The sequence below is a fragment of the Acromyrmex echinatior genome, chromosome 1 (assembly GCF_024713525.1).
Source record: "Acromyrmex echinatior isolate Ae372 chromosome 1, ASM2471352v2, whole genome shotgun sequence".
Classification (NCBI taxonomy): domain Eukaryota; kingdom Metazoa; phylum Arthropoda; class Insecta; order Hymenoptera; family Formicidae; genus Acromyrmex; species Acromyrmex echinatior.
In genome coordinates, this window is record NC_141852.1 from 2,605,050 (window position 1) to 2,626,828 (window position 21,779).

The window sequence follows — 21,779 nt, forward strand, 5'->3', positions numbered from 1 at the left end:
GGTCAAAGCACAAATGCCATACATATAGTATACAGAAAGGCGAAAATGTAAATCAAAATCAAAATGGATACACAAAATCGGGGCAATATCCCTGTACATATGTATGATTTCCGATCCGTAGGAATTCAATTTCATATGTCCCATTGAGCGGAATTTGCGGATGAGCAATCATTACGAGCCAATGACAAACACTATTCTAGTAGATCTAATGAAAATTCTACGGGAAGACTCTTGTGATTGATCAGAGCTAATTGCACATTCCGCAAATTCAGCTCTATGAGACATGGGAAAACACATTTTAGCGGAACGGAATCGGCAGAATAAAACCACGACTAATCACGAACTGCAGTTCCGCATATCCGCAATTCCGTATATCCCATGGGAGCGCCATGGGACCCTCACCAAACGTCAGGTTACAGGGATAAATCACTCTCCGTATTCTTCCGATCTCGTACCGACAAATTTCTTTTTGTTCCCCAAAATAAAAATACATTTAAAAGGACAATTTTTTTGATATACCAACCACATTCAAGTGAACGTAACACGTGAGCTGAAGGCAGTTCCGAAAGAGGACTATTACAATAGTTTCCAATCGTTATATCTTCGATCTAAAACGTGTATTGAAAGAAGAAATTACGTAGAAGCCTAAAAGAAAAGATGAAATCTTAAACCTCTGATTTTTTATAACCTTAGTCCGAAAACTTTTCAGACATATTGTATATAATGCGAAAAATCCTAAACAATTAAATATCTCATAAAATATCTGTTGCGTTTTAACATGAATATTTTATATTCTGGATTAATGGGAGACGTATACTATTACAATTTATTAAAATTTATATGTTATTTAAAATGTCTCTCGCCCCTTATTGATGTCGAAAGCCACCAGGCGGCCGAGAAAGCATTTTCAGTCGCTTGAAGCAAACGACTAGTGTGAGAAGAAGCTCTCTGTCTCATTCACTCTTGACGCACCGAAGGAGAGCATGAGCACGGACATGAGCTCGTGCTTGAGTGTGTGGCTACCCGCCAGATCGCCGTTCGATTCTGTGTCGCCACTGTCAATGCAGAGTTCTTAACTGAGTATTCAGGAGTCTTAACCTGCATAATACATACAAATTGATTTTCTTATAAAGAGTATACCATGCTACAAGAGTAGCATGGTATTGGATCATAGAAAATTTTAGCATCCAGTAGAGTAGGGGAAAAACTTTCAAAAAATCCCTCAGACAGAATTATAGGCTGTGATAGCTACGTAAATTAACAAATTTTGCTGCAAACAGTAACATGAAAATAACGCGAATGCTGAAACATACCAATGTCTTAGATCACGATCCGATTTAAAAATCATTTCATTCTTGTTGTTTGTCAAATGTTAAACGAAGATAAACAATGCTCATGAGCGTTGTCAGCATGAATAATAATCACGGCCTTAATCGGAGCGGACGATATGCTCCCTAAGATGCGTTCGGCATTGCAAATCGGAGGCGTCCGTTTGCTCTTTTACCTAAATCATTCGGCAACTCGCATCTTTCTAATACATATCATCTCATCTGCGTTCGATATTATCTTTTCTAAAGCCAATCAAGCTGCTCGATCCATTTCGAATTTGAAGATCGAACTCGTAGAGCTAATGCAAATTTTCGCGCTTAAATTAAATTCATAACCTGTATATTTATGATAATGTATCTAATTGATTCGTTAACACATAACGTACATTCATTTTTTTTAATACTTCTATTTAAATAATATATTTGAACTGTTATTAGGGGTACAAATAAGTTCGTGCGGTTTTGAAAGAGATGGCGTAACTACTGTTTCATTCCACCGTTCCGTATTTCTAAGTATGCGTTGGATAGCTGTCATTAGTAGGTATTAAGTTCAGTATGTGTCATTTGTTCGAATTGTAAACAACAATATTTTTATTTCAAATATGTCGAACTTTGTACCAAATAAAGTGTTTTTGCGGGGAGTTTTACTGCATTACTTCAATATGAAGAAAAATGCTGCCGAAAGTCATCGTATTTTAATGGAAGTTTATGGTGACCATACTCTATCTGAGCGAACGTGTCAGAAGTGGTTTGCACGGTTAAGAGTGGTGACTTTGACTTGGAAGACCAAGAGCGTGCCGGGTGTCCAAGAAAGTTTGAAGACGCAGAATTAGAGGCATTACTCGATGAAGATCCATGTCAAACGCAAGAAGAGCTTGCATTATCATTGGAAGTGACTCTGATTACATTGTAACTGGTTTTTCACAATAAAGCCCCAAATTTCGAGAAAAAACCGCACGAACTTATTTGTACCCCTAATATAATGTCTGAGTCTACAAACGCTCAAACAAATGCTATCAAATAAAAATTAATGGAGTACATTATGTATCTGGAGACATTGGTAGTGTTTCGGCGTAGCAAAGCTACACGCAGCGACACTGCCGTGACTACTTTACGCGAGCCGGCGAGTCGAGATTATCGGATCTCAATAAAGGCTGAACTCTGATCAAGTTCTAAGTGCTCAATTGATTGCAATCGCTCGGGATATACTATACAATATAATGAAAGTGTTTTTATTTTTTTCTCTATGTGCTCTATGAGCGGAGATATTACGAAAATACGAATCTGAAACTTTTAATAAGAAAAATTAAAAAATGTCGTCGTCGTCGTCATCGTCGCTACGGAGTAGGGATAATGTCCTTTTGGAATTTTTGGCAAATGTAATGCTAGCAATGTATGATCACATCACACATCACACATGGTCAGCGAGCGTTACAAGCTCTGCGACGATTTTGCACATTTTATACATTCTACACTCTGCAGAGATTATAAGTTGAAGTTATTGTTTTTTACAGTTACGCGATTAATTAAATGTCTAGATTATCCAAATAACATCGAGATTGTTGAAGAACTGTGACCATATTTGTACGGCACCCTTAATCAAGTTTAATAACAGTAATAAAAATACATCCAATCAATGTGTTTCGCATAAAAAAATTTTTGCATAAAAATAAGTAAAAATTTGACAAAAAAAGTGTTACTCTGCTTCATGAACCGTTAGTCATTGAAATTGATGACTATTATTACAGGTTAAGAAGTTGATCACATTGACGAAATAATAGCTACGTTCAGCAGAACATTTATTTTGCAACTGTTTTCTTCACTTTGATTAGGTTTTGTTTTTGAATCAAAAAGAATGGTCTTATCTCAGCAGAGAATCATAAAACAGTTGCAAAACTGTTATGTTCTGCTGAACGCAGTCATTGCCATGCAAGTATACATAGCAGACACTGCAGTAAAATTTTCATTCCTTTGCTTTATTTAGATTTACCGGAATAGCGACTCGCATCCGCAAGTTCCGCTCAATGAGACATAGCAAAATGAATTCTTGTGGAAAATCACATATACATACAGGGACATTATTGACTGTGTTTTATGTACTCATTTTAATTTTTATTTGCATTTTCGCCTTTTTGTATATATACGACATTCATGTTCTGATTATATTGACCTCTGTATTTATCTGGAAATTTAATTAATTACCTTTAGGATTATGTTCAGATTCCCACTCGAGTGGATACCCAGATATCACTCTATTCTTGTTATTTACTGAATGTTAAACAAGGATAACATAACACCGGAAAACATCCAAGTGGGAATCCGAGCATGCCTAGCATGTTGATTAAAGCCCTGCGCACAATAAAAGGAATAAGGAATTAGAAATGAAAAATAAACGATTTCATCCTATTAGAAATCATATATTCCAATGTATCCGATTTCTGATAGATTGAAATTGTTTATTTTTTATTCCTAATTTCTTATTCCTTCTATTATGCGCAGGGCCTAACTATGCGCTTATAGGAGACAGTTTTAAACCAACTTAACGAGGTTAAATATACAGTTGGTCACAGAAAGGTTGCAACACTTTTTCTTCGATGGGTTTCGGAACGCAACTTACTATCCGAGTAATTGATTCTTACTCATGAATCTATAAATCCAAAAACCAATCGCTCGGTGAGCAAGCTGCATTCCAAAATCCATCGAAAAAAAGTGTTGCAACCTTTCTGTGACCGACTGTATACACAAGTATCGGCGGCAAAAGAAATAAGGCAGCACAGACTTTTGTATGACGCATAACACACAGTGCATAATCGAATCAGCTAATCAAAATCTTTCCTTTCCTTCCATTTCATAGAAAAGAAGAATTTCGATTAGTTGATTTCCTGATGCACTATGCATTATGCATTATGCAAGAGTCTGTGCTGTGATCAATAAATTTGCGTAACAGAAAATGGCGGAATCAGAGAAATGAAATCACGACCAATCACGAACATTCCGCAGTTCCGCATCCTATGGGAGCACCCTGAGGGGCGTAATGCGAAATTCACGGAGTTTGTGATTGGTCGTGGCTTCATTTCGCCGATTCCGTTTCGCTAAAATGTGTTTTCCTATGTCCCATGGAACGAAATTTTCGGAATGCGCAATTAGCGCATTGGCTAATCACAAGAGCCTTCCCATAGATCAGTTTCATTAGATCCACCAGAATAGCGAATACGCCTCTATGAGCTCTGTAGGAGACAGTTTTCTTCATTTAAACCAGCTTAACGCGGTTAGTTTTTATAAGTATATATATATGTACACACACACACACATGCAAGCATCTGCAGAATCCACAAAAGAAAAAAATTTGCGCAACAGAAAATCGGCGAAATCGACGGAATGAAGCCATGACCAATTAAGAGTCTTCCCGTAGATCATTAGATCCACCGGAATAACGTTCGTCATTGGCTCGTATTGATTGCTCATCCTCAAGTTCCGCTCCATGGGACATAGGAGACTAAACTCCTGCGGATCGAAAATCATACATACATACAAAGACATTGCCCTGTCTCCATTTTGTGTATCCATTTTGATTTTGATTTACATTTTTGCTTTTCTATATACTATAAAGAACGGGCGAAAAAAACTTCTTTTTAGACATCACTTTATTTAGAAATCACAATATTTGTATATGTAAAAGTTTTGTTAAATTCAGATTGTTATTTTAATATGTTATAATGTTATAATTTTATTCCAACCGAAAGAATGGCAACTTTAATTCTCTGTCAAACATTATTACTTTTCGAAAAAAATTAAATGAAAAATTAAGACCCAGATGCTACAATCTTAACTAATCAAGTTAAGTTTTATCAAATTAAAAAGTAAAACACAAATGGTATTATTTTTTGTTATACAAACTTACTTTTTAAAAAAAGGTACAAAAGCGCTAAACGCCAAATATTTAATTGACCATGGAACTGACTAATTGTATTTGCGTTTAGTAGAATTGACCACTTATGGTTGACACCGATTCGGTTTAATCGAGTTGGTGAAACTGGCCCAAATGATTCACGAAAAGCACGCATGTCTAGCGCTTTTTTATCTTTTTTTAAAAAGATAAATTTGTATAAATAACAAAAAACATAATATTAAAAATATAATACTATCCAACCCAATTAATGGTAGTTCAAATTTTTTTTCAAAGATATTCTTATTGAAGATCTTATTTCAATCTAAATAATGACAACTTTAATTCTTTGTCTAAAATTATTACTCTTCGAAAAAATTTATATAGCAAACGAAAAATTAAAACTCAGATACTACAATCTTAACTAATAAAGTTAAATTCTATTAAATTAAAAGATAAAACACAAATTGTACTGTCTCTTGTTATTCACTTTATTATCATTCGTATAAAAGATTTGATATCAACAAAATTGACGCAAGTGAAATTCCTCAAAATTTTGTATATTATTCGTAAAAAAATTTGTTATAATTGGCGCCAAGTTAAGTTCCATGTAATTCGAATACAAATTATATAAATAATATTAACTTTAATGATATTTCTATAAAATATTTGATATCAAGAATTGTCGCAAAATTAAATCCCATTTCTTTATATGCCATACCAAATTAAATAAATAATGAATATTAATCTAATGATATATATCATTTGTATAAAAGAATTGATATCGATAACTGTGGTACCAAGTTAAATTCTACTTAAAGTAAAAAGTAAAACTCAAGTGATATTACTTTTATCATTTACTTAATCCAAATGGTTTAAATTCTTTAATTTTTATGAAATGAAACCTAAGTATACATATATCTTATTGAAGGATCTTCCTATTTCAATCCAAATGATTTAAATTCCTCTTAAATGAAATTATTATATCAATTTATTCAAAGACATTTTTTCTTTCAACTGAAGTAGTGGTTATTTAATTCTCCTTCTAAATATTATACAAAACATTATCACAAAATTGCGTTACCTTGCTCAATTGTTATCACAAAAAATTAAAGAGTTAACCATATAAGAGGAAAAAATTTAATTTAAATAGAAAAATTTTTCTTATAAAAACACTTGGCGCTGCTAGATCTCAATATAATATCACGATATAATACATAGTAATAAAATATGACTGTAATATTTAGAAAAATAAGAAAAATAAGAATGTAATACTTAGAAAATGTAATGTTTAAAAAAATAACATAAATAAGAAGCATATTAATATGAAAAATTGGAATCATATCAAAAATTATGAATATTTAGAGAAATAAGAAAAATAAAAAGCATTCTCAATGAGAGAGTTAAAGTATCTATCGTGTGTGTATATATGCGATAAATTATGAACGTTGTGAATATTAAGTTTAGAGAGTTTCTAAGAAACATAAATTTCGATTTGTAAAATATGCATTATGAAAGAGAAATGAATAAATTTTATTCTTATTCAATGTAAAATTCAGATTAAATTTATTATTATTTTTTTATTAATTCTATCTTTTAAATTATAATTACCTTTTATTATTTATTTTTATTAATTCTAATTTTAAACTGTTTTTATAACTGTTTTCTTCTTACTCGATCTACCAGCACCAAGTATTTTCACATGAAAAATTTTTTTATTTAAATTAAATTTTTTTATTTTATACGGTTAACTTTTTAATTTTTTAATACTTAAATTAGCAAGATAACGCAATTTTGTAATAATGTTTTATAGAATATTTTAAAGGAGAATTAAATAACCGCTATTTCAGTTGGAAAAGAAAATGTCTTTGAATGAATTGTGATATAATAATTTCATTTAAAAGGAATTTAAACCATTTGGATTGAAATAGGAAGATCCTTCAATAAGATATACATATACTTAGGTTTTATTTCATAAAAATTAAAGAATTTAAATTTGGATTAAGTAAATAATAAAGATAATATCACTTGAGTTTTACTTTTTATTTTGATAATAGAATTTAACTTGGCGCCACAGTTATCGATATCAATTCTTTTATACTTGTACAAATGATACATATCATTAGATTAATATTCATTATTTATTTAATTTGATATGGCATATAAAGAAATAGGATTTAACTTTGCAACAATTCTTGATATCAAATCTTTTATAGAAATATCATTAAAGTTAATATTATTTATATAATTTGTATCCGAATTACATGGAATTTAACTTGGCGCCAATTGTTGATATCAAATTTTTTTTACGAATAATTCATAAAATTTTGAGGAATTTCACTTGGCCAATCTTGTTGATATCAAATCTTTTATACGAATGATACATATCATTAAGTAAATAACAAGAGACAGTATCATTTGTGTTTTACCTTTTAATTTAATAGAATTTAATTTCATTAGTTAAGATTCATTTAGCATCTGAGTTTTAATTTTTCATTTGAAACATTAATTTTTTTCGAAGAGTAATAATTTTAGACAAAAAATTAAAGTTGTTATTACTTGGGTTGGAATACGAAGACCTTCAATAAGAATATTCTTGAAAAAAAATTTAAACTACTATTACTTAGTATTATATACAAAGGGCCGGTTTCACCAACTCGATTAAGCCGAATCGGTGTCAACTATAAGTGGTCAATTTTACTAAACAGCAAATACAATTAGTCAGTTCCACGGCCAATTAAATAATTGGCGTCGATGAAATCGGTCCAAATGATTTTTCACGAAAAGCATGCATGCTTAGCGCTTTTTTTATCTTTTTTTAAAAAGGTAAGTTTGTACAATAATAAAATAACAAAAAACAATACCATTTGTGTTTTACTTTTTAATTTAATAGAATTTAACTTGATTATATTAGATGTTGGAATTAATTCGTAGCGTTTTACAAGTGATGGGAAGTACTTTCATTAATGTATTTTTTAATGCTCATGTGAAATAAATAACATTCTTTCATTAAAAAACGCTACGAATTAATTCCAACACCTAATAATATTTAACAAGGAAAATAAATTTTTAATTCTTTTCTCTTTATGAATTTAAAGTTATATTTGAAAACAAACAATTTACTAGTTAATTTTTAGATCAAAGCTTATGTTGCACATATAGAATAAAATAATAATCAAATTGTATTAATATATTAAAAAGATTGTAAATCCACGGATCAAGCACGGAGTCATCCGACACCTCTACTTCACAGACGAAGTGCTGCGCTCTTTATATTCTTTTTCAAGTGATTCTTGTTTACAAATAATATTCTTCGCCGCGATCCCTCAGCGGAGATGTGTACTGCTTGTTCGCTCGCGATTTTCATGAAATATACAAAGAGTATTCACATAATATTCTGAACATTTCATCGACATTTGTACATTCTGTGACAATTCTTTTACTGTTCCAGAACATTCAATATACATCGATAATCGGATTTTCTGTAAATATTTAATGTAAATATTTAGCTGAGATTTAATCTCTTCATTATGTATGTAGCATATCTGCACGCGTTAGTATATAATGTAACATATACGCACATTTAGAAAAAACGGAGGGATCAATCACTATTTAAAAAATATACAGTGATTGCTAATTATGGCAATACTTTATTGCTAGTATTGCTATTGTATTGTTAGTATTGTTTTCGTATTGCCAGTAATGCTGCTTATTCTTAATATTTTTATTTTATTGTCAGTATTGCCAGTATTGCCAGTATTGCCAGTATTTCCAGTATTAAACAGATATTTCTAATGTATTCTCAAACAACACAAAGTCTAAAATTGTGACACAAGACGTTTTTAAGTCATTTTTTAGACGCAAAAAACATCTTATGATTCCATGACTCGATTTTAAACAGTTTTTGTTGTCTGAGTTTGTTGTTACTTCTTTTTTTTCTATTTTTTTATTATTGCTAGTAGTATAATAAAAACTCAGTATAATTTTAAAAACGTTTTTGAAAGTATATGTATTTTGTTTATTTAATCACTATATTCCAATAATAATTTATGCTGGTGCGTTATCAACAAGCGGTTGAGCCATGTACACATACGCATTACAGCCAACAACATACTTTGAAAAAGCACTTTCAATATCTTTTACAGAATTAACATAAAAATAATTTTTAGGAAATCCATTTTCTTTACATGAAGACACAAAACCTGAAGATACAAAAATTATTTTATTGCTTTTAGAATCATATGCTACATTCTTAATTATTGCGATTTGATCTTTTGAAATAAACACATTCAGTGGACAATTTTGTTAAGAATAACTTTAATTCTTTTAATCGAACAATCCTGTTATCGATCGATTATATTACTTTCTTTATCTAAGCATCTATTAATTATTGTAATCGATGGTAATACATTTTGTAGATTAGCATGTAAAATTTATACAGCATACGACCACCAACGATAAAAATATATAAACTAAAAAGTTTTAAAGGTTCAGTAAATTTGCTTCCGTGTTTCTTATATTTGATGTTCTTTATTGCCGTATCTCTTAAACAATCCAAGAATGAACTTATATTCGAAAATTCATTTCTATTTTTTATATTAGTAATAAAGTATTTTGTGTATCAGGATGGTCTTCAATAACTATTTTTATATATAACTATTTTATTAATAGTTTAAAGAAATAATCCGTAATTTTGGCTTGGGATTTGTTAAATAATTCAAATTCTTTTAGTTTTCGTTGTTGTCTGATTATCTTAACTTTTGCATTGTTTTTTTTTTGAGATTGAGGCTCATTATTTAATGCCACTGTCGTCGCAGAATTGTTAGCCTCCTCAACAATTTTGCATTCATAAAAATTCTGTTTTTTCTCGGTTTTTTTCTAATAAACTTAAGGTTTCATTTTGTATTTGACTTATTGAATTTATCGAACTGCTCGTGAAACATTTCTCTAATTCTGTAGAATCTATGTTGTGTAAAATATAAATTTCCGCCTTTTGAATGAATTGTGCGTGCGCGCGCGCGCGCGCGCGCGCGCGTGTGTGTGTGTGTGTGTGTGTGTGTGTGTGACTAGACTATCTTCACTTTATTAACCAGACTAATATCACTATTAACGTAATTAAGATAATTATCACAATTATCAGATGAAGTCAGATCATCACCAGATGAAATATTTATGAAGATATTTTGAATTTCATTGTCTCTTTGAAGTGAACTTGGAAGTAAATGTGTCATTTTTATAAATGAAAGTAAAGTACTATTAGAATTATCATTTTTTTTATGTTTTTTGTTTTTAATATTTCTCATATGAGTTAAAATATGTTTGTTAAAATTAATAGTCTCTATTTTCTTGTAATTTTAGAATTTCTTTTTCATCGAATATCCTGTAGAAATAAAATCACAGAAGTAGCATTTAATTTTTGCACAATAATTTTCACTATCTATATTAACCTTTAAATTATTAATTTGTTTAATAAATTCTTTAAATTATTAATATATTTAATAAATTCTTCAATATTTTCTTCCGCAATACTCGTTAATACATTTTTAAATATAATTTTTAGCCCAGTTTTCTGTATGTTCTTTAGCACCATTTTCTTATTTTCTTTATTTTTTATCTTCAATTATATTTCTATATTTTTATTCTATATTTTTATCTTCAATTATTTCTTCCGCATCTCTTTGCATATCGTGAGAGTTTCTTTTCTTTTGAAAAAAACTCTTTTCTTTACAAAAACTATTTTTCTTGTTACATTTGATATAAAATTTATTTGAAATATTTTCAACTTTCTTGATACAGATATCTTTTAAATGTAATAATAGCTTCTTATGTCCATCAGCGATTTTAAAAATTGACGAATTTCGACTGTATATTCCAAATAATTCTATTAATTCATTTTCATTTAAAAGTTTTATTAAATCTTCTTTTGCAAATCTTTTTAATTCTATTATGCAGGTATCATCTAATTTTGAAATTAATATAATATTATCATAACCTGCATAGTTTAAAAATAATTGTATATAATTTGGTAGTTTTATTTGGTAATTACGTAATATTTTATCAATATATTTTTTAGATTCTATTTTAAATCTGAAATAATCCGAAATAATAATCTCAATAATTAAAGGTATTATTTTTTTATTGCGAACTTATATATATGTTATAGGAAATAAAAAAAATTAATGGAAATTTTCTTAAATGTGTAGATACTGTTGTCAGAATGTATTCTTAAAAGTAAAAATAAGAATATAAATATATAAAAATAGAAAAAACGGAATAGTTGAAGCAAATAAGTAAATATCTTGTCTTAAGCATGTCAAAATTACATTAAAATTCTAGTTAAATTTTAAAAATATTCCAATAAGTAAATAAACAAAATAAATTAATAATAATGACTACTATTTAGTAAGATTAGAGAGAAACCTGAGAATGATCATCCCGCCTTTTTCGTATATTTAACTTTGTAAGGATAATTTGCACAAGGACAAACAATCAAACTTTGATTGTTCGCTCTTATTTAACGTAATAGCATGAAAAAGAATCACAAAATCGTGCAAATTACCCTTATGAGATTAGGCGGGATGACCGGTATTCATAGTCAATTCTCATATTTAAGACCAGTTCTTAAGTTCAGTCTTGAGATGTCACGAATCAATCAAAGACATTACTTAAGACGATCATGAAATAAGAAATGACTATGAATGCCAGTCTCAGATTTCTTTCTGATAGAATATATTAGGTGTTGGAATTAATTCGTAGCGTTTTTAATGAAAGAATGTTATTTATTTCACATGAGCATTAAAAAATACATTAATGAAAGTACTTCCCATCTCTTGTAAAACGCTACGAATTAATTCCAACACCTAATAATATTTCTTCTAATATATTTGAAGATAGATTAAACGCCGGCGGAATACTTCAAAAATATAAAATTCAAATAATTTTTTAAATACTCATTACAGATATTTCGATACATATAAGCACAACGTTACAGACTCACTTTTAATATTACACTTAACTCAGTTATCACTTTTCTTTGTCACACTGTATCAATGCAACGTTGTCATCTGTTGTCTCATGTACTGCCATCTACTACTTCATGTATTGCCGTCTATTGTGCACAATATTGCCAAGTATTGTTAATGTATTGCTATGTACTGCTACGTATTGCTAGCATAATACTAGTATTGCTAATACTGCTAGTACTGCATTACCTGTTATTACTGTATTGCCGCAATATATTTCTGAAGAAATGTACACTGATTGCCATAGTGATTGATCTCTTGGAAAAAACCGACTTAACTTCTTGTGATTTGTAAAAAATTTAATATATTATAATTTTTGAGGTCGCTGATTCTGAATATAATATCAGAATTTCAAAATTCAAAATGGCGGTTCAAAACTTGGAAAAATAATTGAATTTGAAAAAATGATTAGCTTTTCAAGATTGCTGAATCCAAATATGACATCTAAATTTTTCATTTCAAAATAGCGAATCCAAATGATGGAAATTTTAAAAGTAAATGAATCGTTATAATAATGAATATACTCCAAAATTGTTGAAATCGTTGCATCAAAATATAACCAGAATTTTATTTTCTAAATGACAGTTTAAACTTTACTGCACTAGAAAGTAATAATAATTCATTTAAACTGTATAAAAAAATATTATATATATTTCATAATACAGAGCAATTGTTTATAAATTCTGCTTTCCGTTAAATCCAGAGTCATGAAAAGAAAATAAGATTATAGCAAATTTTGACTATTTTTGTTTTTATGTGTTTATTTATTTATTTATTTTTTTAATAGAAGGTTTTGTTTAAATTTTTTAAAATTGTGTCATTAATTTTCTATTCGTTTTTTTTGAATTTTGAAATTTTGAAATATTTGGATTCAGCGATCTTAAAAACCTTATGGTAAATAATAATTTTTATAAAAAATCCAATTATTTTTCCAAATTTTGATTCACCAATATTTAATACGCCACTTTGAATTTTAAAATTTTCTGATATTTGGATTCAACATCCTCAAAAACTTTGATTCTAAAGTCGTAACAGAAATCTAAGAAACTTTTTTTTACACACTAGTAGCACAGAAATGTCATTTCGATATATGGCGAAGGGGTTAAAATATCCGTTTCTGGATACTTTTTTTTAGTACCTATATCTTTACTATGATATGTTTTTTTTGACATTATCTGTATCCGTATCTAACAATAAATATTAAAAATAAAGTATCTTGCACAACAGTGCAAATTACTACAATTATATATATTTTATTTTCATACACCAGAAATCATTTCACTTTATAAGACGTAATAATAGATGACGAGGTAATAGAAATCGCATGTTTAATCATTTTACGGCGTATTTTACAAAAAAAATACGCAATTAAATATATGAATACAATTAATTGAAATGAACGCGGTAAATGTTTTATAAAATAAACTTCTTGTTTGCATAAGCAACTTAAATAGGTTCCGCAGTTTTTTAATTGGTACCAGCTTTCTCATATACATCTACTGTTGCACATTTATTTTTTACAGAAAAAACAAACTTTCTTCTCTTTCATTTTATCATATATTTAGTAATAATAAAAAAAATATCTTTTATCCAAAGTGAGGCATTTAAAGTGTTACAAGCTATACTGTATAAATTACATATTATTTTTCAAAAGCAACTGTGTGATTTTTTTATTCATGCGTGCATATAGGTATTATGTTTATTGAAAAATTAATAGTTTACGGAATATTTTAAATTTTACGTCAAAATATGCTGAAATAAAATGTAATATATCTCATAAACTATTAATCTTTCAATATTTCTACCTTAATATTTTTACATAAAAAGTAATTATGGAAATCATATGTAAAAAAATCATATTCAAAATCATATATAGATCGGATTTAAGACACTAGTTCAATTCGGATAATATAAAAATTCTTGATAAAGCACAAATTTTACAAAAAAGACTGATATCAAAAATAATATTCAAAAACAAAAAATGGTCTCAACTTACAGAATAATACAGAATTATTGTATTCATTATCTTAGAACATATACTATTGGAAGCGAAATTGAATGCTGAGCGTGAAGCCAAAATCTGTACGAGAGAGAGAGCTAGAGTCCCAGCTGCCTGTAATGCGCATGTGTCATTCAGACATTCAATGTTTGCCCGCGTTTCACTTCGTTCGTACGTTTGTAGTAATATATTTGTACTAAAGTAAAAAACAAATTTAGCGTAATAAAAAATGCTTTACAGATATTGTATACTGTATGGTAATCATTATAATTCGATTTTTTATTACATTTAAGTTAATGTAGTAAATATTTTATGTAGGCATCAATTATATGACATGTAGGCTGTATTACTGATATTTAATACATATTTCGTATTTATTTTATTTCTTTTAAAAAGGTTTTCGAAAAATAAAGAATTTTGTGAAAAATGCATATTATTTTGTGGAATGGATAAGAATATTCAAATCAATTTTATTTTAATCTCACATTCTTATATTAAAAGTTCATTTTAACACTAATTTATTAAATATTATATAATAGATTAAGTTTTATTTTCATTTTTTTTTGTCTAAGATACCTAACCTAAAATCTCTGAAATATTAACAATAACAATGTGTAAGAAACACTAAATCAACTGTACAATTCACACAGACGACGATACGCAATTCTTATGAAAAAAAATTCAAAGTTTGAGTATTTATGAGTGTTAACATCCATTTTTGGAAGCTTAAAAAATACTCAAATTTGGGTGTATATATTTAAATTATGAGTGTTTACACTGCAGATTAAGTGTTTACACTCAACTATTGAGTATACAGCCGGTCATAGCCTTAATAAAAATAAAACGTAAAACGAGTATCAATAAAGCGTTAATTGGAGTGCAAAGGAAGTAAAAAGGGAATAACAGAAACGTAAATGAAGAAGCGAAAATGGAATATGGAACGTAAAGGAAGCATCAACTAAACGATAAAGAAACATAAATAAAAGTATAGATAAGTTCTTCGGCATGCACGAGCAGAATGTAAACGGAACGTGATTAGGCAGTCTAGAGAACGTAAACGGAGCAATTGAGTTCTTAGACGAATGCGAATGAAATATAATCGAGGTCCTTAGCAAATGATATTTTGAAATATATTTTATTTATTCGGCAAATATCTAAAAAAAAAGTACTATGCTTTCTTCTTGGAGCTCTTCTAGGGGTTCACTTCAAAAAATTATTTCATTCATCAGAACACAATTGAAAAATCTTTGCTACGTCTTTTATCCTAGTCTGTATGGTTTTCGAAAAGTTAGTTCTCGCTAAGTCTCTCTGGTGGCGATGCATACTACGACGCTTCGTTTACATTCGCTGTACAGTTCAATGACGCTCCTTTTTAAAATAAATTTTTTTATCTCTGTAGCGTATACGAAGCATATTTGAATGCTCCGTGTACTTTTTGTCGAACGTCTAGCAAGCGTAGACGAAGTACTAATGAATGAAATGTTTAGGAAGTATCAATATGTTCCATGCATTCTTTGCGGAGTGTTGAGGAGCGTATGAGAAATGTTAATGAAAAAAATTTTTTTAACATGTGGGAAATGTGACAGATGTGTTTCGGATACATTTTACGGAGAGTTTAGGAAGAGTTCGTGGAGCGTGTATGAATATTCAAAACCATTAAGAGTCAATGGAAAGTCAATGAAGTGTTTAAGAAGCGTTAAAATTCTTTGTTCACACTTCTTTGACGCTTCAACAAGCTTTACATTTTCATTAGGGAGAAAGGTTGCAACGTTTTTTTCGATGGGTTTTTTGGAATGCAGCTTGCTCACTGAGCGATTGATTCTTATTCATGGATCCACAAATAAAAACCAATCGCTCAGTGAGTAGGCTGCATACCGAAATCTATTTAAAAAAAAGTGTTGCAATCTTTCTGTGACCGACTATACACCCAAAGATCGAACATTTGTGTTTAAAATTGAGTATACATTAAAAGATTGAGAGTGTACATCCGATAACTGAGTTCACACTTTATATTCGCTATAAACATTTAAAAGTTTACTCTCAATACTTGTATATGACATTCATTAGATGAATGTAAACATTAAATGGCTTAAACCTTTGAATGTCATTTTTAAAATTAAATGTAAAAATTACTTAAATGTTAATTTTTATGATTGAATATTAATGCTAAAATGTTGAATATGAACGCCCTAGGTAAAGCGAATACTTTTTATTTTCGCTTATCTATCTGAGATTGCGCTGAGTCTCTAGCAGTTGAAGAAACGACCAGTGACGTTATGAAAGTACATATAATTGCGTTCATTTATATTTAATAGAGACATATAGAAAATTGAATATTTTCTTACGATTTTTCCTTAGGTACGTAGCTTAGTTATTATCTGTAATTGTTCCTTAACCAGTGTGAATGATTTTTTATAAGAATTCTATGTCTTTAAATGTGTATTCGAAATTAAAATTTTTCACTTGGTGCTTCAACTTATTCTAACCTCTCCAAATTCGCGCCAGTTAGGTGCTTTAGGCAAAACAGATGGGGCCAAAATGGATGATCCATCTTTTTTACTCAGTATATGATTACAATGAAAATACTGGGAATATGGAGGGACAGATGACCTTTTGAGTGTACGAAAGGCACGTATTTGTTCACATCTCATTTTTATTTATTTTTTGCCACAATGCAGTATGATGATTTGTTTATGACTGATTCAGTGCAGTCATTGCACCAAATGGGCCCATGAGGGCGTTGCACTATAGAGGATTTGATAACTACTTTTGTGACGATTGCCAAGACTGATTCTAATTTTTTAAATTTCATTTACATTGCTCGAGTGATCCATTCGCTTTGCCCAGGGAGATCGAGCAAAACGGATGGTTTCTCTTTTTTTATGTTTTAATTAAAATGACATATTAATGTTCAAGTTTTTTAATTTGTTTAAATTTTATTTCAAAGTTAGGTCCTTTAAGAGATTTATGAGAATAAAAATTTCTAATTTCAATTTTAATTGTGTTATTTTTTTTTCTCAACTTTAACACGTCCGCACTGCCCGGGCTACCCCTATACATGAAACCCCTATACTTTTGTTGACAATATCTATTGACCAGATATGTCACAACTATATATCAATTAACGTTAAGAATTTGTGGATCATCGAAGTTGCAGCTCCCGTATGATCCCTTACGAAAAAATACCCTCAATTTAAACACTCAAAAAAACGCTCAAATTTGGGACCATCAATTGAAGATTACACCCAATTATAGGTTAACGCCCAAAGAAAATCATTAAAATAAATGACTTTATTGTATAAAAAATTAATTAAATCTGTTTTATTCCTAATATTATTATATTAATTTGCAATATTTTCCGAAATACACATACAACATGACAAAATTATAATTAAAAAAACGCTCTCTCTTTCATTTGGGAATTAATTTCCTTATTTTTCTAAGCGGTCACCCATCCAACGATGCTTGACTGCATCGTATGGGAACTGCTGTTTTAATCCAAGAACATTGAATGTTAGTATATAACTGTGATATATCTCAATAGGACTTCAACATCTTTAGGACTGCGTGAAACATCTTTTTGACAAACTTTATCTAGGTTGCATTTGGGAACATCATCTGAATGCTCCTGTGTTTTACATTATCCTTGTTTCACATTAGACAACAAGGATAAAACGATATACGGGGGCACTCGGGTAATGTTTCCGAACGCAGCCTAGATAAAGTATGTCAAAAAAAAATATATTTTAATACTATACGCATTTCATGCGTATAGTATTAAAATATATTTCTTTCATAAATGGCGACGCATTTATATTCAATATATCGTTAATTCTCAATCATAAAAATTAACATTCAAGTGACACTTACATTCAATTTTGAAAATGACATTTAAAGGTTATTAAGCTATTAGGATTTACACTCATCTATTGAGTGTCATGAGTCAACCGCGATTGGGTATTACCCGATTCGGTGTTTACACAACATACTATACACCGAATTTGATAATTATACTCAACTGACACTCAACATTGATGCTCAACGCTTAATTAACACTTAATATTGAGTGTCTATATCAAGGCAACACCGAATATTTATAATCACTCTCAATTGACACCCAACATTGATGCTCTACGCTTAAATGACACCCAATGTTGATGGGCAACACTCAACTTTGATGATAAACCTAAATTTGAGTGTTAACACAATAAATTGAGGGTTTTTTTTGTAAGATATTGCAAAAGTTCAACATTATTGGATGGAGTACAAGATTTGGTGAATGATAGCACAGGAAAATAAGGAAATTAACTCTCAAATGAGAGGGGGAGAGGGAGTAAAGAGGGAGTTTTTCCAGTTATAGTTTTATCGTGTGTATTCCGAATATGATGCATGAATATGCAAACCAATAATATGTACTTTAGCAATAAAACTGAATTAAGTAATTGTATAAAATAAATAACACCCACAATTTTAAGAGTAACACTCAAGTTGAGGATAACGTTCAAATTCAGCGTCTTAAGTGTAAACATTCAAATTATGAATTTTTTTCATAAAAGAACATTTGGAATTCTAGCTTTCTCTCTCGCACAGATGTGCGATGGCTTCACATTTGATATATAGATGGTATAGACAATTCTGCTTCCAGTAATATATTGGGTCATCTAAAAAGTATCCGCGGTACTTTGTCACTAGATATATGACCATCAACACACATCTAGTGACAAAAAACCGCGGATACTTTTTAGATGACCCAATATGTTCTAAGCCCATTATATTTAGCCTTATTTCCATGACTTAATGCTTTCCTCTCTTTTTTAATTTAAACCATGTCTTATTGTGTTATTATATTATAGTTACATCTCTCTCAGAAGATCTCTGACATACGGACTGTCAACACCTCGCATTTTAAACACGATCAACGTATATCATGTAAGTTTTATCAAATTAATTGTATTTCATAGTTTTTATAATCATTTTAATTTGCATAGTAAATATCGATTTTATTGAGAAAAATCCCAACTGAGTCGAAATATATAAAATTAGCGATTTTCAATAAATTGTTTGATTAAATAATTTATACACAGTACGACAAATATGTTCCCGGACACGAACCACATCTCAGCAACCAGTGGCGACATTTGTGCGTTTAAACATGCATTTTAAAGATTGAACATTTTGCTATCATCTGTCAAAGTTTCATTCATTTTGGTTGACATATAACGAAGATATGACAGTACATGTTAAACAAGATTTTGGTCGAGGTAGAAATTTTAATATGGAACAAAGAGCAGTGATTAAATTTAATGCAAAACTTGGTAAAAGTGCATCAGAAACATTCCGATCAATGCAACAAGTTTACGGCAGTCAATGTCTAGGTCGTACAGCTGTTTTTGAGTGGCATAAGCGTTTTTTGGAAGGCAGAGAGACCCTTGAAGATGACAAAAAATCGGGACGGCCAATTTTGATTCGAACACCCGAAATGATCGAAAAAGTACGTGATTTTGTTGCAAACGATCGCAATGCATCACTAAAAATGATGGAGGAGGCTTTAAATATCAGTAGAGAAACGATTCGAACCATATTAGATTTGGGTAAAACGAAGGTTTGTGCGAAGTTTGTTCCACACACATAATGCACCGAGTCACACTTCATTGATTATCCATCAATGTTTGGCTCGAAATCGTGTCTCTGTGTTAAACCACCGTATTCACCTGATTTGGCCCCCTGCGACTTCTCAATATTCCCAAAATTGAAATTGAAATTGAAAGGACGCTTTTTTGATGACATTCCGACCATCCAATCAGCTTCTACACAGGCACTAGAGGCAATTCCGCAAACTGAGCTAGAACATGCATTTGAATCATTATTGAATCGCTGTAACAAGTGTATTGAAGCCAGAGGAGAATATTTTGAATAATAAAACCAAAAAATATGCACATTGTTGTTTCAATTATGATTTTCAGGCCATGTCCGGGAACATATTTGTCGCACTGTGTATGATATTTAATAATTTTGTTCACAACAATATCCTATTGATTGGCTTTTAAAAGTATGCGGTTTTTTTCCATATAATTTACATCGTGAGAGCCTATTTATTATTAATTATCATTAATTATTATTCTATTATAAAGAGTGGAAATGACTTCCGTAACCTTACGACTGATGTAACCTTAAAAAAATCAATTTTTTAAATTGATTTTATCATTATTTGTCTCCCTTGAAATCATTCTGTCTGAACATATTTTTTATTCGACGCATATTTTCAAGAATAATAGCTTGTAACATTTTAAATGCCCTATCATATATAATATATTTAATACATAATATCATATTCTACATATGTACTGTATGTATTCCACATTACCGTATGTATATTATTAAATTAAAGTATTACGTCTCTCTAAAACAACAAAGTTTTTATTCAATTTTCTATCCCAGAGATCGGCAGATGGGCACTACTCGCGAACACCCAGCTGCCCGCGGGCAATAGTTGAACGTCTTTGGGCAATAAATAATATGAGGAAAAATAATAAGGGATACACATGGAAGACGCATTTTCTTCCTCTTGTATAATTTCAGTTCATATATAAATATGTAATAGGAAAAAAATAAGTTAATTAAAAAAATAATTAGAAAAATAATTTTTATATAGTTTGTAAATATAAAATGTTTATATTTTTTTTTCTTTTTACAGTTCGACATATTAGAAAAATATTAAAAATTGAAAAATAATTGGAAGAACAATTTTTGCTTTGTTTTTAAATAAAAACTATAGCTTAGAATATAAGACAAAAATGTACATAAACATGTAATAATATATAAAAAGTATATATAATTATATAATATTCTATATATAATTATATATATACTTTTTATATATTATTAAATATGATTATGTATTTATATTTTTTCTATAATCGTTTCTATAATTTAAAAACAAAGCAAAAATTGTTCTAATTATTTTTCAATTCTTAATATTTTTATTCTTAATATTTGGGAGTACAAATTAGTTCGGTCCGTTTTTTTGTGTTCAAAAATGTATTTATTTCAAAACAAAATGAATGAACAGATTAATTAAAGTATTGTTCGCTGGCTACTACTTTTTCCCATCTCTCAGGCAATTTTCGAATTCCATCTCGAAAAAATGACTCGTCTTTGGAGGCGATCCAATTTTGGAGCCAATTTTCGATTTCTGCGCAAGAAGTGAACCGGTGACTTGTCAAATCGTGCTTGTTCCTTCGAAACAACCAGTAATCAGAAGGAACAATGTCCGGAGAATACGGCGGATGCGGTAAAACATCCCATTTGAGTGTTTCCAAATATTTTTTTACGACTTTTGCGACATGAGGCCGAGCGTTGTCATGAAGAAAAATAACTTTATCATGTCTTTGCTCGTATTCCGGCCGTTTTTCTCGCAATGCACGGCTCAAACGAATCAATTGTAACCGATACCGATCGCCCGTAATGGAATCGCCAGGTTTCAGCAGCTCATAATAAACAATACCCTTTTGGTCCCACCAGATACAGAGCATGATCTTCGAACC

The 21,779-nt window shown here is 29.9% G+C and overlaps 1 protein-coding gene across 9 annotated transcripts in view; it reads right to left on the reverse strand.

The window, feature by feature from the left end:
• LOC105149251 (extracellular serine/threonine protein CG31145) overlaps positions 1 to 21,779 on the reverse strand; it is a 318,959-nt gene that overhangs the window by 275,586 nt on the left and 21,594 nt on the right. For 2 of the 9 annotated variants that reach the window (XM_087405170.1, XM_087405146.1), the window contains exon 2: positions 19,947 to 20,077. The exons of the other annotated variants lie outside the window; for them this stretch is intronic. The gene's annotated coding sequence lies outside the window, so the exon portion shown is untranslated. The remainder of the gene's footprint in view (positions 1 to 19,946; positions 20,078 to 21,779) is intronic. 9 annotated transcript variants of the gene reach the window in all.